At 45.1% G+C, this 12,866-nt stretch overlaps 1 long non-coding RNA gene across 1 annotated transcript; it reads left to right on the plus strand.

The window, feature by feature from the left end:
- On the plus strand, nucleotides 10,629–12,419 carry LOC110260470. The gene is made up of 3 exons (XR_002343779.1): nucleotides 10,629–10,729; nucleotides 10,885–11,023; nucleotides 12,148–12,419. It is a non-coding gene; the product is annotated as an uncharacterized LOC110260470 (long non-coding RNA).

Consider the following 12,866-nt stretch of genomic DNA (forward strand, 5'->3'; position numbering starts at 1 on the left):
TCTGCAGGAAGAAAACCAAAGTAATTGTGGGGTTCATCTAATTTTTTCCCTTCTCTTGGGAATCACCCTGCTCTGCTTGTGTATAATGATGGAAAACAGGTTTTTTTCATGTATTTTATCCATTTTTATAGTTGTTTACGGCAGAAGGCAATTCCAATATCAGCTACATGGCCAGAAATGGAAAAGTATCTTTTTTCTTATTTAAAACACACACACACACATACACACATGGTATCTTCTTTCTCGGATGCCACTGTGCTTTGTTGTAATGTTGGTTGTGTAAGCCAAGTTACAGACATGAGAGAAACTGGCTTGCAGACAAAGCCAGTATGATAATAATGGTAGGGAACTTCAGTTCCTGCTGTGGCAGAGTGGGCTAATGATCCAGCTTATCTCTGTGGAGATGCGGGTTCAATCCCTGGCCCAGCGCAGTTGGTTAAGGATATACTGCATTGCTGTGGCACGGGTGCAGTTCCAGCTTGGGTTTGATCCCTGGCCCAGGAACTTCCATATGTTGTGAGTGCAGCTGAAAAAGAAAAAAAAAAAAAAAGACAGAAATTACCTGAGTCTTTGGTGATATTGTTGAACCACTGAATGGATCAACCTGGGAGCCACCTGCCTTAAAAACTTATTGCTATGTGAAAAAAAAATTTTTCCTAAATTTTTCTTTAATGTTCCTAAAGTTAAGAATTTTTGGAGTTCCCGTCGTGGCACAGTGGTTAACGAATCCGACTAGGAACCATGAGGTTGCGGGTTCGGTCCCTGCCCTTGCTCAGTGGGTTAATGATCCGGTGTTGCCGTGAGCTGTGGTGTAGGTTGCAGACGCGGCTCGGATCCCGAGTTGCTGTGGCTCTGGTGTAGGCCGGTGGCTACAGCTCCAATTCGACCCCTAGCCTGGGAACCTCCATATGACACAGGAGCGGCCCAAGAAATAGCAAAAAGACAAAAAAAAAAAAAAGAATTTTTAAGCGTGTGGGTTTAGGGCTTTTGTTATTTGATGTTAAAAGTATCCTAATTAATACTAATTAGCATAGTAATAAAAGAGTAAATGTTCAATAATTGTAATTTTAAAAATACAGTTGTAGAGCACTATATACTATCTAGGTCTTGTACTGAGGGTTTTCTATATAGTCTCGCTGTCATAACCAACCTAGCAAGTATTGAGTATGAACCCCATTTTACAGATGCAGACATGAGGCTGAGTGAACAGCATGTTTTTCAAGCTTACAGATTTAATCCATGGCACTGCCAGGATCCAATCACAGGCGTCTCTGACTTCGATGTCACAATGTTATTTAGCCTTCCTAATGTTGGTTTTCAGTTCCCTGAACTTAATCTAGATCATAGCTTTTTTTCATTAAGAAATGAGAAAATTAATTAATAAAAGAAAGTACCTTTCAAGACAGGGATCCAGGACACCCCAAAGTTAGCCCAGTCAGGGAAGAAAGTTCTAATCCAGTCCTGCAGCCTTACTTCCCTTGCCTGCTCATTTCTGAAGATAAAGGTTTGAGTGCTTTCTGCTAAGTCAGGGCAGCTGGCCCGATCAGAGTAAAGAAAGAACCCCTGAAGTAAGGGCACACCTGGGAATTAGAGTTAGGGTCCCAGCAGAAGACCCAGATGTGCAGCAGGGTTGAAAGAAACAACCAGGAGTATCCTCTGGACCACCTGAGCCGTGGGATGGTTTTCAGGTCAGAGTCACAGACACAGGAGGTGGGAAACAGAAGCTGGGAAAAGCCCCAAGTTCCACGTCATGATCCTGCACTGAGGAGGAACCAGCATGGTGCTAGTTTCGAGGGGCTGGAAGAGCCACAACCCTTCAATCTTACCCTGTCTGTGCCAGGAATGCCCAAGTCATAGTTCTAAAATGTTGAGAGACTTAAAAAATGAATTGCATTCTGGTGGTACACAAACACAGTAAAGCCTTTAGGAAACTCTGCCCTGAGTCACTTAGTGTAAGTGAAGTTTCTGAGCCCTGTTATCAGCAGAGAGAGGAAGAGAGAGACAGACAGACAGACTCTGGAGCAGGGCAGGAAGCTGCACAGCACTGAAGCAAGGCAGTAAGCCCAGAGCTGTGCTCCAGTAGGTCAACTGCATATCCTTCTGAAATGATCAACTCATCAACTCTAGGCAGGATCAAGAGGAGAACAGACATGAGGCTAAAAAAGCACATTCCTCTTCCTAACTAGTGCCTTTCCCAAAGAAGTTGGGCAATAAACTGGAGTGAGTCAGTGAGTCAGTGAAAAGACGTCACCAACAGCAAGGAGGGCACCTGGAGGGATGGAGGGAGCGTGTGTGTGTGTGTGTGTGTGTGTGTGTGTGTGTTGGGAGGAGTGAGCCAAGAGATGGAGAGAAGAAAGAAGATTCACCCTTCTCCCCACCAAGCCCCCAAACCTGAAATTGACAGCAATTTGGATGGACCTGCCTTCAGAAGTGGGGAGGAGATGGGAGACGTGGGCATGGCGGACCGAATAAAAAGAGCAATAAAAATTGCATTAGCTAGGGAGGAGAACATGGAAAAATGAAAACAGTGGATTTGCTGGTGAGAGAGAGTGGGATGGTATGATGATTTTTTTTTAAGTCTGTTATTTCAATAAATAGCTTTTTAAAAATGACATCCTCTTTGTGAGAGTCAGGATTTGGTCTGGATAGTCAGTCCCTGTCCTGGAATTCAACTCCCTGCCCAAGGGGCTGGTAGCACTTTAAATTGATCCTGAGAACAAAGAAGGGAGCCTTTGCCACATTTTAATGGCCTCCAGCTGCCGGACCAGCCCTTCCCAGGCCTTAGCCTTGGCCACACCCTCAGAGTGCTCTGCTTTTGGGCAGTGTGTGCTTCCGAGGTTTGGCTGTCTCAGAGTGAGACTGGCTCTCTGGAAAATGTTACTGCTGGTGTCATCAGATGCTGAAAGCAACCAGCTTTTGGCGTGCAGACCCCTGCTGGTTTCACCTTCCAGGCCCTCCTGCAGGGGAGAGCCCCTGGGCACTGATGGGGGGAGGGGGAGATGGAGTCTCTGCAGCTGCAGGGGGCAGGAGGACTTGCAGGAAGCCCTGGGCTGGTCAGTCAAGGAGGATGAAGGCCTGAGACAGTCCCCTTGCCAAGTGGCCATCCAGCCTGGGTAAGGCGATGTGATATGTAGCCCCTGTCTAGCTCCGCCTTCAGGACATCTTGTAAGGCTGTGCTCAGGAAGCTGACCATTTTATAAATCACCAGATTTGAAGTTCCCTCCCTTCCTTTCTCCCCAGAAAGAGAACCTAGATGCTCAAATTGCTTATCTCCTGTATTACTTAATTTAATTTTTAAAATCTTAGATTAGGAACGCCTGTCGTGGTACAACGGAAATGAATCCAACTAGGAACCATGAGGTTGCGGGTTCGATTCCTGGCCTCGCTCAGTGGGTTAACGATCTGGCACTACCATGAGCTGTGGTGTAGATCGCAGAAGTGGCTCGGTTCTGGCATTGCTGTGGCTGTGGCATAGGCTGGCAGCTGTAGCTCCAATTAGACCCCTGGCCTGGGAAGCTCCATATGCCATGGGTGTGGCCCTAAAAAAAGGAAAAAAAAATGTTTTCAATTAAATGAAATGGTATGGAGCTTCTGCCAAAAAATAAAATAAAAAATTACCATACCACCCAGCAGTTCCATTCTGGCTACGTACCCCCAAAGAATTGAAAAGCAGGGACTTTTACAGATATTTGTACACCTGCATTCACAGCAGCATTCTTCACAACAGCAAAAAGTAGAAACAACCCAGGTGTCCATTGACAGCTGGATAGAGAAATGAAAATGGTGCTTGCAGACAAAGGAATATTATTCAGCCTTGAAAAGGACAGAACTTCTGACATATGGGAATGACATGGCAGGACCTCGAAGATATTATGCTCTGTAAAATAAGCCAATAGCAAAAGGACAAATATCTTATGGTCCTACCTATATGAAGTCCTACTTATACTAGAGGAGTCAAGTTGGTAGAGAAGGAAGAATGGTGGTAGCCAGGGGAAGTGGGGCCTGGAGAGCTAATAAGTACGGGGTCAGCTGTGATGATGAAGATGTGCTGGAGATGGATCTTGGTGCTCATTGCACAACAATCTGAGTATGCTTAATGTCACTGAATCGTTCCCCTAAAATGGTTGTGATGGTAAACTTACGCATCTTTTACTGCAACAAAAATTAAACTCAATGCATTAATAAGTAATTCATTTAGTCAATGAGCAGGTATGATGAACTTATATACTAAAGTTGTACTAGACAGAATACAAAAGAGAGTAAAAAATACTACTGCCTCCAGGGAGGTCACCCTCCAAGATGCCAAATACAGTCTTGCCAAACCAGCCTCATTTCTTTCTGAGACCCTGGCAAGGGAATTCATAGATAGAAATCCATCTATTTCTGCCAGATTTTGTCTTTTATTCTTTCTTTTCAAGTATTGGTCCCCTCTACTCAGTCTCTTTCTCTCCTGCACTTAGACACACCTGTATGTATCTTTATTAACACTTTTAGCATCACAATGAAGTTACTGGCCTATGTATCTATCTCTTCTTCTAGATGCTATTTTCTTTGATTCACCCCTATCCCTAGATCCTAGCACCAGAAATGCTGTATTCTTGTGTCTGATGGAGACAATGGAAGAAGAGCCTTGCTACTCAAAATGTGGTTTGAGGACCAGCTGCATCAGCATCACCTGGATGCTTATTAGCCATGCAGCCCCTCAGACCCCACCCCAGATCTATTTCATCAGAATCTGCATTTCCGTAGGATCCCCAGATGATCTGGGTGCACATTCCCATCTGAGACGCCTGGGTTTAGAGGTTAATGTAGGTGGATGATGAGCATGCATTTGGGTGTGTTCACGCACACTTTTTATGGGGTCTGACCACCCACTAAGGCGAGCCTCATTGGTAGCCTCTGGAAGCATTCCCTCTGATGGCTTGATCTGCATCTGATCTCACCCACAACTTTCTTCCAAAACAGTGGCTGAACTGGACTTAAGTAAGACGTAGAAGATAATGAACTGTAATAGGGAGGATTCCAGCCTGCCCAGTTGGGGCTCCATTCAGCACAATGAAACAGTTATGATTTCCTTAGATCCAATCTTATTACCACAGCAAACCTGACATGGCCAAATCCCTTGCATAGTAAAGATTTCTGCTTTCCAGCTGACTGTCTACTTCTCTCAACGAAGAATTTCAAAGATTCATGTGATTTTTAAAGATACTTAGTTAACACATATTTGTGACATCTACTTTAATTCCTTCATTTCACAGGAACACAAACCAAAGGCCCAGTGAGGCTGGAGGAGCTTGAGCTAATTTGGCCCCTAGGATCAGGGCTAGATGGAAACTAGGAGCACCTGGCAGTTAATGAGTTGGTGTTCCTTCAAATTGTTATTTTTGAAATATTTGTTCAACACTTACATGGGACTCCAGGGATCAACTGATCTTCTATTAATAAAAATTGCATGTAGAAACAGATCCTCCTATTAATTTATACCTACTGGCTAAAAAAACCTTGGGTACCAAAGTCTGGGTACCAAAAAAAAGTTGGGGAAATATTCCCCTCTTTTCAGATGTTCTTATTCTCACTTCTGTTTTCTTTTCCAATTTTCTAAACAAGACAATTTGTGATGGGAATATGAAAGGGTTTACAATTTAAATAAAAAGAATTAATTACTTGCGTACTAATAAGATTATTCATTGTGACTTCTAACTTCAGGTACGGCTGCATCAAGCACCTGTATGTCACACTTCTATGTACAATCCACAGAGATAGGTCAGGTTGGCAGAGGGTTTTGAAATTGACCACTCAAGGGTGCAGTGTGTTTTGGGGAGAGAGAGATTAATAGTCACAATCCTCCCCACTTAAATGTTAGCCGGGGCTGTCGCTTAGGCTGGTTCTTATTAATCCAGCTCTGCCTGAAATTTAGATGCATCTAGGCATATCTAGAGGATTCAGGGGCCAGGCTGCCAGGACACTATTTGCACGAAGGTCCAAAGAGCGTTGCGGAAGAAAGGACTATTGGAAAATGAGTCATCCTAAAGAATCAGATCCACAAACTTGTCTCAACACCTTCCATTCTCTAGTGACACCTGTATTTGCCCCACGACAACAGCAGGGGCATTTGGAATGTTTCCTGCCTTCTCCACCTTCCTCTTCCCACTGTTTAAGGGTGAATGGGCCTGATCCAGAATGCAGCTCCGGCCCTGAGGGGGCGCAAGCTCAGTGTCCTTCACTACAGGCACGAGCAGCAGAGCATCAGGGGTCCAGAGAAGGAGAGGAGGAGGATGGAGGATGTCATGTGGTAGTTGGAAGGGCTCGTTCATGAGCACAGGTGAGTCCTCCTGGAATCCCCAAAGTAACCCCGGAGAGCCAACAAGAGCACTGTTAGGGTGGAGTTCCCGTCGTGGCGCAGTGGTTAATGAATCCAACTAGGAACCATGAGGTTGCGGGTTCGGTCGCTGCCCTTGCTCAGTGGGTTAAGGATCCGGCGTTGCCGTGAGCTGTGGTGTAGGTTGCAGACGCGGCTCGGATCCCGCGTTGCTGTGGCTCTGGCGTAGACTGGTGGCTACGGCTCCTATTAGACCCCTAGCCTGGGAATCTCCATATGCCGCGGAAGCAGCCCAAGAAATAGAAAAAAAAAAAAAAAAAAAAAAAAGAGCACTGTTAGGGTAAAACTAATTATATCCTATACTCATCTGTTCTGATGGAATAAACAATCAACTAGGAGTCGAGACTTTCGCTTTTCCCTCTGTGGGTGATCATTGGCAATTCAGTGACCTCTCTGATCCTCAGTTTCCTCCTTTGTAAAAGGACAGTAGTCCCTGCCTACCCCTTTCCCAAGAGTATTGAGTTTCATGTGATATTACGTCTTGAAACTGCTAACTATCACTAAAAGCAAGGTGGTATTATTAACCAGAAGAAAGTTAACGCCAAAGTCACTGCCTAAGAGATGGGGCTGTAGACTAAGATGAGAGTGGTGCCTAGGAACTCAGAGTTAGAGATTTCTCTGCCAAGGGAACAGAGAAAGGATAGGAGATAGCCAATTCCAGGTTGGTGGCTGAAATACTGAGTATCAACAGTGCTCCTTGAAGCTGTTTGACACAGAGCTGTGGTTCTCTGGGCTCCTATGTCTCTTCACGTTGTACTAAAACTTGATTGTGTGTTTGAATCACCTGTACATGACTGTCAGTGGGGGTACATTTTAGGGGGAAAGAAACTAAGGGAGAGTTAGAAACCTTGGGCATAGTCTCCAAGTGGACATTCCTGTCTCATTATCTTGGGTGATGGCAGAATAAAATTTAACCTGAGACCTCCCAGACCAGCATGTCATATCCTGTCTGGAAGAGGACTTTCCCAGGCAGGGAGGAGACTCACTCCACATTCTGCAGAGATTGCCATTATGTCATGGTCTTGGGCTTTTTGATGATAGGCAACATACGGAGAAGCACAGGTTACGGCATGCAGTGCTCCAACAGGTTCTGGCCACTCACACCAAGGTGGTGGCTTGAATGGCAGAAACCCTTCTGTGAGAAATTGAAATGGCTTTGGTTATGTTAGAAATCACTCTTAGCCGTTCCATTGTGGTGGATCTCATCACGATGGAAAATTTGGGTGTTTTTCCAGGTTAGGCAGGGTATGCTTTCCTTGGGAAGGAATACTACAGAATGCTGTGCTAATCACATTTGGACAAAAAGTATTGCAGATATTTCCGTGTTCCATACCGAAAGCCCCAGCAGTTAAACCAGAAAAAGCAATCTTGGCAGGGACTGCTGGGGTTCCTGGAAAGCCATTCAGGCCAGACACCTGGGACCAGATCCTTGGAGCAAAAGAGGTATTCCCTTTTTCTCCTGGCCACTGGCAGCTGCTTTGTGGTCCACTCCCCAGGGTCTAAATTGTTCAGCTGTCAATCAAATAACCTTCAGCCAATCATCAAGGTCCCCTTCAACTCTAAATTTCTATGAGTTTGCTATGAAATATTCATTGTGCAGCTAAGTATTCAAGGCTCTATCCCTGGCACTGTGAAAGTCTTCTTCCCATCCCCCATCCTCCCAAGAGCTTTTCTATTTGAGGAACCGATGAATAAAAGGAGAAAATATTCTCATTTATTTAACATCGCCTGTTAAAGCATTGCGAGCAAATTATTTTTCCAGATAACTGAAACTTACTTACTCCATTAAGTGCCAAGGATTTATTTGAATCTGTTTTGATGGAAATTTTTTCAAGATGTATTATACAGTTCTCTATTAGAGTGATGGTACTGAGCATTGCTATAGCCTTTAAGTTACCATTCGTTTGCAACCACTTGTTCAACAAGGGTTTTGTACATAGCTAGTATTTGTTAGACTCTCCAAGCCCCTGAGAATACAATGGTGAATGTACATAAACCCTGTCCTCCAAAAGCTTCCAGGTGATGGGGGTGACAGAGAAATTAGTACTAAGTTGTATGGTGATACTACCATGATAAGGCAAGGGAAGAGGAGGACTTTAACTGATCTTGAGCCTTCCAAAGGGATGCTCTTGCAGGTGAGAACTGAACAGCCAGGAAAAATGAGTTGAAGCAGGAATGAAGAGTTGAAGGACATCCTTTAAGGAGAGATCATTGTAAAAGCAAACGCCAAGATGCGCTAAGGGGTTTAAGGGAAAATGCAGAGAAGACTGGTGGGTGGGTCATGGCAGGGGTGAAGGGATGGGTGGGTGGGGAGGGGTTGACGGTGTGATGGTGTGTCCAGGGCAGCTGGTACGAGGAAGGCTTGAGTCTGGAGATATGAACAGAACCAAGACACAGAGAGCCTTTTCAGTGCCTTTGGATATAAATTGCATCTTCATCTTCTTTTCAACCTAGGCACAGCACATTCTGATTAATCAGCAGACAAGTGTTAATTGGCCACCTACCAAATGCCAGATGCTGATAATATTAATTGCTAACCACGAGTGCTTACTACATGCCAGGCATGACACGAAGCGCTTGCGAGGATTGCCTTGTATAATTCTCATGATATAGGCATCAATATTACCCCCATTCTCTGGATGAGAAAATTGAGGTTCCAAGAACTTAGGCAGTTTGCCTACAGCCACACAGCTTGTTTGGCCCATATCATGGCAGGTGCCACAGATAATTAAGAAATATCTGGGGAGATTTTTGTAAAAGGGCATGGCATTTTTTAATGACCTCCCCCATCTTTTCTGCCCTACTCTATTGGTCAAAGGAGCCCCAAAGATCCTCCAAAGTAAGAAGAGGAGACCTTGACCTCACCAGTGGATGGGAAAAGAGTCAATGTCACATTGTCAGGAGAGCATGAGCGATGGAAGAGATTGTGGCTGCCATGTTTGGAAAATGCAATCTGCCTGGCATACCTTGGGGAAAGGTTAATAGATTGAAGGCTTGACCCACTGTGTGGCTGGGCCCATCACCCAGTGCACAAACTGCAGAGACACATGCGACCATCAGTGTACATCAGTTTTGCTTTGGGAGCCCCTGGACTGAGTAAATTACAAAGCGAGGGAGTATTTTCTGGCTCTCCATGCTGAACCACCTGGAATAATTTTTTTTTATTAAAGAGATTTTTTATTTAAGGGCTTTCTTTTAAAAATTTAATATTTGATACAGGGGAGTTCCCGTCATGGCACAGTGGTTAATGAATCTGACTAGGAAACATGAGGTTGCGGGTTCGATCCCTGCCCTTGCTCAATAGGTTAACGATCCGGCGTTGCCGTGAGCTGTGGTGTAGGCTGCAGATGCAGCTCGGATCCTGTGTAGCTGTGGCTCTGGTGTAGGCCGGTGGCTACAGCTCCGATTCGACCCCTAGCCTGGGAACCTCCATATGCTGTGGGAGCGGCCCAAGAAATAGCAAAAAGACAAAAAAAAAAAAAAAAAACAATAATACCCAAGTTTTAGATGTATCATTTTTAAAAAATATATTTACCTTGCATTGCCATGGTCTTATTCCCAAGGCGTGGCTGGGTGCACAGATGGTAATAATTCCAATGATGTGATGGTCTCCAGTGTAGCAACCCATGGGGAAGCTGCAAGCAGGGGCAGCTGGGAGGTGGCGGGGGCAGTCGTTGTAGTATTTGTCCATGAGAGTTGATTACACCGAGGTCACTACCTCTCCCCAGCAGGCTGTGTTTCACTGAGAATTACAAACATAGTAGCTACATTTGGAGACCCTATTTAGGAAGGAGTATCCTGGAAAGGATTGGAATTTCTGTTAGTAAAGTGGGTTGGAAGCTCAGTGTATCCAGGTAAATAGGACATCGTTTGCTGCCGTTTAGCCACCAAGACACAGAAGCAAGAAAGTGTATTAAAAAAACAAAACAAAACTCCTTGGACTCTCTAGATGACTGGATATGTTTTATTGCAGTGGGTGGTCAGAAATTAAATAGTGGGACAGGAGCTCAGAAGGTAAATTGCAGGGGACCTTGAACATCAGGCTAAGGGTTTCATCTTAGACAAGTCGCTCCCATTTTTTGATCATACAGTCCATTTGTACGAATTTTTGAGCCCTCCTTGTTGAAATGAATACTCATCACAGCTATACTGATAGATGAGGTTCATTGATCATGAGTAGATTTAAGGCAGAGGTCAGATAATCACTAAAGATAATTCTGATTTTTTTTTTTTTATCCCAACGGATCAATATATTCATCTCGTGTTGGAGGCCACTGGCTCAGACAACGGGAGAGCTTTGAAGGGCCTTGCTCCTGGCAGAGGCACAGTCAAGGTGGCACACCAGGAAAGGTAAGCTGGTGGCATCTCAAGCAGGAGGTGCTTGTCATCGCTAGACCCGAGCGGACCCTAGTCCTCTTGTTGGTTTAGTTACCAAGAGCATCTCTTATTCAAGAGTGAACTCACCTGGCTCCCTCCTCACTTTTCCCACCTCTCTTCTTTCCCAGCTCTTCAGGGTTGGAATATTCGTCGCACTGTTCCATCCACTGAACAAATTGCACAGGGATCTGTAGACCTGCAACATTTCAAGTAAAGGAAAATCACGTCTCATTCTGTCAAAGCTTTTCCTTGATCCAGCCTGAAAAGGTATCCAGTCTGTCTTCCTCTGTCACCAAGTGCTACACTTTCTCTCATCACCGCAGTCTTGATAGCTCCCTTTCTCTGGCGGCTCGCGTTGGAACCTGGTGAATCACCTCATGGGGACCAACGCGACGGCTCAGTGTAGGAGGATGTCTGATAATATTGTGTAATATGTGTTCAGCAGTGTGAATGTGCACAGCTGTCGAATGTTAATTCTCTCGGCGGGCTTTACATCACAAGTATCCACCGGTCACCTCGTCCTCTTGTTTGTCAATAACCCTGGGCTGGCAGTCGATTGGAATCCACGGGCCGACCTACCCTTCCCACTCGGTCATAGAAAGCTTGTCAGCCTATCCCTTTCCATGACTGCTCCCTTTCGGTGGGTGTGGCCTTTCACTCATTTAAATACTGGCCAATGTTGGAAATTCAGGTTGAACCTAGTTTTTCAGAGTCCAGGGGAGAGGCGGGCTTGAGCTGGGCAGCAGTGATCAAGCCAGAGCCTTGCTGGGATTCTAGGGCCAGACTAGATGAGGCCAGGGGGGTACCAGAGCACAAAGCTTAAGGAGGAGTCAGTCTCAGCATCACCTACACGCAAGGCTAGCGCCTGAGACGGGTGCCTCCTCAAACTGCCTTGTTGTAGGGACCCATCTCCTCTCTTGACTGACTTAGTGCCCAGGACTAACTTTTGGGTTTAAGCTGAATCCCATCTGGTCTAGGCATATATCAGAGTCTGAGGTTTTCCCATTAGTCCAGAGGGGCTGAGCCGGGATGGGGTTGGGCATGTAGCCTGTGGTGATTCAGAGCTTTCAAAGTCTCTATCAGAGGCTAGGAAAATGCAATCGCAGAGCTCAGGAAAGGAGAAATCATTCACATTTCTGGCACATGCACACTGTCATGGGGCCCTTGGTAAGTGGACGGTGGCACTGCCTCTGCGCGTGGGGAGCATTAGAATCATAGGCCTGCGTCCCATTGGTTTCAGGAGCCCTGCCCTTTTGAGCTCTGACCAGTGGCCATCTGTTACCAAGTTAAAAATGTCACTTCTGCATGTTGGCTGCTCTGCCGGCTTGGCTTCTAGCACATTGGCAGCAATCGTTTGAGTGTAATTCCATTCACTTGTTCATTCCTTCCAGGTCCTTCAGTAAAGAATAGCACCTAAAGAAATGCTTCCAGTTCACACCCTTCTAACTTTTGAGTAAACCTTGAGTGTAGGCCAAAGGGTATCAAAATGGCTCCAAATGCACAGATTCAGCAGCTCTCCTCTGTCTGGACACAGTCAAAGCATTCAATAAAAGGAAAAAGTGGAAGAAAGATTGTTTTGTTTCTTTCTTCTGAAATGGTGACAAGCTGAAAACGATCTAATTGTCCAAAATAAAACTGGCAGAGTCAATTATGGTAAGGCAACTTGAAGGAACGCTATACAGCAATTAAAATTAAAATAAGAATATAACTACGAAAATATCTTTATAATATAATATTACATTTAAAAAAAAAACAGAATATAGGCATTCCCATCATGGCTCAGCGGCAAGGAACCCAGTAAGTAACCATGAGGATGTGGGTTCAATCGCTGGCCTCACTCAGTGGGTTAAGGATCTGGCACTACTGTGAGCTGTGGTGTAGGTCGGAGACACAGCTCGGATCCTGCATTGCTGTGGCTGCAGCCCGGATTCGACTGGCAGCTGCAGCCCTGATTTGCCCTCTAACCTTGGAACTTCCACATGCCACAGGTGCAACCCTGAAAAACAAACAAACAAAACCCCCCCAAAATAAAAAACAAAACAGAATTACATGTTTACTATGCAAAATATGTAAGGGCATGGACAGAAGAAACATGCATGCATAAAATTGT

Source organism: Sus scrofa, chromosome 4, assembly GCF_000003025.6.
Source record: "Sus scrofa isolate TJ Tabasco breed Duroc chromosome 4, Sscrofa11.1, whole genome shotgun sequence".
NCBI lineage: Eukaryota > Metazoa > Chordata > Mammalia > Artiodactyla > Suidae > Sus > Sus scrofa.